Below are 5,382 nucleotides of genomic sequence, written 5' to 3' on the forward strand. Positions count from 1 at the left end.
AGCGGCGGGTCGGGCCGGACCGGTGCGAGGGGAGGCGGCCGGAGCTAGCGGTGGGTCGGGATGGACCGGCGCGAGGGTTGCAGGAGGTGGCCGGCGCTAGCAGCGGGTCGGGCCGGACCGGTGCGGTGCGAGGGGAGGCGGCCGGCGCTACCAGCGGGTCGGGCCGGACCGGTGCGAGGCCTGGGGGGGGGGGGGGGGGGGGGGGCGGCCGGCGCTAGCGGCGGGGCGGGCCGGACCGGTGCGAGAGGAGGCACCCGGCTCTGGTCCCGCCCGGGCTTGTGTTGTAGTAATGTGTTGTATTGTATCGTATCCTATTATGCTACAATGTAGCGCATTTATCAACGTCCTATCCGCTGGGCCTTCAGGCCACCTCGTTACACATGGTGCTAGGTAGCAGTCGCTGGGCCACCTAAATGCAATAGGAACGACGCGGCATGGTTGGATGAAACGAAAACGCATTGCCACCTTATGTGTCTGTGAAATAGGTGATGTGGGAACGATTTCAAGCTTTTGAGTGATACACAAGGCGTTGATGGAAACGCGTTTCGGGAGTAGATTTCCAAGGACGGAAGTGCTCCATTCGCACATTTCAACCTGCGTCGAGGGCATTGCAAGCCAGCTCGCAGAGAAGCACGTGTTCGGCAACACGGCAGTTGAAAAGGGGCACGAGCATTGAGCGCACTGCGGTGGGGCTCCCTCTTTGTTCAGAATATAGAGAATAGTTATAGTTGCCGCGTAAGGGGCCATTGTGCCTATGGCCATCTCCGCTCCTGTAGAACGGGTGATACGTGTGATTGAAGCGTCAGGAATATTACTTCGGAACTATTTGACTTGATACCGGCGGACAAATCGCGTAAAATAAGCCTGTAAAAAAGTTTAAATGGTCTACTCTGCACAGTGAATGAAAATCAGCTGTTGTAGGCGTGTGCAGATGCGGGATTCAACAGGTCCTTAGACAACCAGCTCCAAATTCTAGAAAGAAAACAACAAAAACCAAAAACACAGCCATCATAAGTACTTCTAACATGCATTGCTCATCACCTTTCGCCACTGTTTTGGGTGATTCGGTCCTCGTACCAGGCATCAGGTGCGAGACAAGCGCGGGAGGGAGGGGATGGGGGAGGAGGTACAGGTATCCACGCGTACGCCGCGCACTGTTTACGTCGGTGCCACCACACAGCTTGCTCGGGCGCCGTCACGAGAGCAGTTCGGAAGAGCGCTGATCCCTGTGAACAGGTCCAGTACGGCTGAACTCCTTCGCGGGCTACTTACACATGAGACGCATTGCAGAGGCCTGAGCACGTGTTACCAGCCGGACCTAGGGCGAAGGACCTAGGACCTGCACCTGCACCTATCACGTGAGATGTAATCTGTCAGTTCCATGTTTGTGCCCTTGTATTTATGTCCAAACACCGGCGTTGCGTCACATCTGTGCCGGAGACGCAACTTTTCCAAAATGCCAGCCCACTGTGTTGTGGGCTTTGCTAACCTGACATTAACAACCAAAGCGTGAGTTAAGTATAACCGGTACTTTGTGATGTTATTTCCTTCTTTTAGATTCATGCATAGAATGTGTATCCAATAACACTTTCTATGTTGTCCAGTACACAAACATTTTTGGCTTATACTAATAGGTGGGTTGATACAACAGTCAGTTATGAAAACACATTGTCTACGAAATGTTTACAGGACTCGATTTCATTTTAAACGATGCGACGCTAGTTAAAACTACAAATGAAAAGGATCTGGATAGAATCCGAACCTGAGCCCCCCCCCCCCGAGGGTGCGACACAAGGACTACTCCTGTGCCTGGTGTCAGCAAACCATGGGCTAGATCCTCCAAAATTGACTGCGTCGACTTATGGTCTTGCATTGACAAGTAAGGGCATACGCTATGCTTTCAAGTCGTGCGCAGTCTCCTTAGTTCATTGCTCAATTCTGTTCAGTTCGGTTCAGTTCATTTCCCTCCTCACCGTACAGGGGCACAAATAAGATGCAATTCTAGAAAAGAGCAGACATCTTGACAGCTTTACGGAAGGTCTGAAACGAGGTATTCATATCACGGGTGATAGAATCGTTCGGCCTGTCGTCGCCATCTGGTTATGCCAGTATGCGCGCAGTGTTTCTGCCAGTCAAACTTCCGGTCGTCGCCGGGCACTGTGAAGACCTGAGAAGAACTGCATGATATCTGGCTATCAGCCATTCATGCGTCACCATTAAAGGGTACCGATAGTCCAGTCTGGGACTTGTACGGATAGTCCAGTCTGGGACTTGTACTTATAGTCCAGTCTGGGACTTGCACGGGTAGAGGCAACCATCTTTGGAATTTTGAGGGCAGCCGATGTTGTTCGGTCGTGTCACAAATTGGCATGCATCTCAACTTATTTGATGCTGCTCAGTTTCAAAATCATTTGACTCTGGAATATGTACAGGATGTTGATATAGCACACTGGGAAATACCATTCTCTTAAACATGAGACAGATGCCATTATCGTGAGCACTGCCACACCTTCTTGAGATCGTGGGACTTATTTAATTGAGATGAGAATGTGAACACCAGCTTTCCCAATAATCGCAGTTTGCACCAGTTTTTGATCCCAGCTTCACAGGCGCCGCTTTTGTGACAGAAGACAAGCTTTGTCCAGTTAGACATTTTGAACAATCTTACTTTTTAAGACAATTTTTCGACGGGTCCATCCTTGTACCTTGGATGGGACTGAATGGATGGTAAAAACTTCAAGGAATCGGCACCTCTGGTCACAGCTCGATTTCTCTCCTTCGAATAACTGGGATTTGAATCAACGTCTTCTTGCGAGTCCAGTGCTCTGCCAACTGAGGTAACCGAGAAGGACGTCCCGGCCAAGGACAACCTAATTCAAATCCCAGCAATTCCAAGGAGAAAATTCGGGTTGTGACGCATGCATAGCTGACAGCCAAGTATCATCGAACCCTTCCCAAGACTCCATAACACTTGACGGCCGGTGATTTTTGGTGACGACTAATCAATGTTTGAACACATCACGTAGGAAAACTTCATAAAAGCAGACTTTTGACCAGCACAAAAGCCGAGCGGAGCGTGTTCAAAACGTGTTTGATAACTGCAGCTTTCGGAGCTATATGGAAAGGTTGACTGATGTCATGTGTGAAACCGGCATTCTTGGCGCACACCTGTGTACGGATGACAGATCATGATCGACATATCGGGACCGGAAGACATGATGAGCAGAGCAATGCTTGAATACTCTATCAGACAAATACGCTGGGAAATAAACAGCAATCACGATAATGGTAAGAGGTATCTCCGTAGGGGCCCTGTTATCGCAGTCGTAAATTACATGTTCTCGTATGCATGGAAACGCGCAGGTATGACAAACTGCATTCTCACTATGAGAATGTCGACAACGGCTGCGAATTTGATACACCAATAACTGCTGATTTCATTAATCAGTGGGTTAGGTCAAGGCCAAAAAAGTTACGCTATGTTCCGGTCTGATAGTAATTTTTTACTGATGGTAATTGTGGGGCATGTCTGTGTAAAAAAATATAATTTAAGTTCACCTCGGCTTCATTATAACAGTCAAACGCAGTATGGCGCTGTGTTTGGTAAAAACGGACACACCTGACTGCTGCTCAACGAGTTCAGACAAAACTTTGATCATTTAGATAATTTTCTGGAACTGTTTTGTGGTTTGTTTGCATACAATTTCTCATTTCTGCAGCCTAGTTCACTGGTGTCACGTCTGTCATGGATTTTCAGCCCCTTCGGGCCTTTGCTAAAAGAAATCAAAATATTAATTCCTACGTTTTGTTTGGTTGTGTCTTTGTATTTCTGGAAGCTTCTTAGACTTAACTACTAAGAAACGCATGACTTTGATTAGATTAAACAGTGGTATAGCCTTATTCCTCGGAGAAAAGCAGCAAATGGAGAAATCAATTGGTAATGATTTCTAAAAGATATGTAAAATAGATGAACTATTATAAGATCAATAAACTTACATAATTTCCATCGCTCAACTTGTAAGCGCACAGAAACCCACCAAGTACGGCCCGTGAGTGTAAAACCCCACCTTCGCTTAGCCGGTGGGAGGTCCCGAGTTTGGCTTGCAAGGGCCTTCCGCACGATTCTCGGTGCCTTTGACGCAGAATGATTTTGCACCATGTGGTGCCTTTTAACTCACCGGTTTTGAGCCGCTCCAAAATCAGAATGTCATGGTCATTGAAAAACTGCCTATTCTTTGCACACCAAGATTCAGGGGCATCCTAGGCAAAAGGGGCATCCTAGCACATGGCGGGGGGGGGGGGTCTCCTAGGCATGACTTTTCCAATGTCCTCCCTGGTTTGGGCGGGAAGAGGACAAAGGAACCCCCACAGCAACCTGTTTGTACTCCTCCGAACTGTGCCCAGCGTTCTTTCCTACTTTGGAGAGATTGAAGCTCGCCTTCCTTCCAGTGATTTTGATGTTCAGCGAGTCAAAGGCGTTAATTTCAGGCGTTAATGAGCACAACGTGGGTACATTACGATGCCCAATGTTAGAGTAACTTTATCTCCTCACGTTTTATACGCTACCTTGTTTTGCGGACATATTTTAGTAAATAGGGCTAAAAAATCATGACATGCAATAACATTTCTGTCAAATGTGATAAGTTCTATTTGCTGCTGAACAATCAGACTTTTGATAACGAAGGAAAAATACTGATTTGAAATCAGTTTCATGATGATTCGTTGACTCTGTCTGTAGACAACTTAGAGAATACGTTGCTTTCTACATAGGGATCCGGATGCTTCGGCTGCCTGCTCCAAGCCGAACTTGGCTCTTGAAGAGGAATGAGCCCATTTGTATGATGGCTCTAATCCGTATTTTGACTTTTTTCTAACTGACTCTTTGCCCTTCTGAGTTATTACCGTTTGAGTCTTATCCATCTGGCTTTTATCCCTCTTAACTTTTGTCATTTGACGCTTTCATGTTTGACTTTTGTTCCCTGAATTCTTTGCTTTTGACTTGTGTCCAGTTACTGTTCAGGACACGAGCCAAATGCACAACATTCTCAGGATCTTCAGGTCTGCCTGGACGCAGCTGACGGAACCATTCGACCAGGCTGCCCCGCACCGGCATAATTACATATTCTGCCCGTCGCCCCGCTCAATACGGGGCTTTTGGCTTCGGCGCCGCTAATCCTTGACCCAGCCGGCCAATCAGAGGCGCGGCCCCTGGCGTCTCAGCCAATTGGCGCCACCGGCCGCCGCTCGGACCACGCCCCGGTCACGGGATTTGCTGAAAGGCGGCGGGCGGCTGCGCCAATCAAAGGACAAAAGTCGCGGCCCGGTCGGCTGGTGTGGCGAGCGGCGGCGACTGCGGCCAGCGCGCGGGCTCGACGGCGCCGA

This window comes from Pollicipes pollicipes, unplaced genomic scaffold (assembly GCF_011947565.3).
Source record: "Pollicipes pollicipes isolate AB1234 unplaced genomic scaffold, Ppol_2.1 Scaffold_6138;HRSCAF=7277_pilon_pilon_pilon, whole genome shotgun sequence".
NCBI lineage: Eukaryota > Metazoa > Arthropoda > Thecostraca > Pollicipedomorpha > Pollicipedidae > Pollicipes > Pollicipes pollicipes.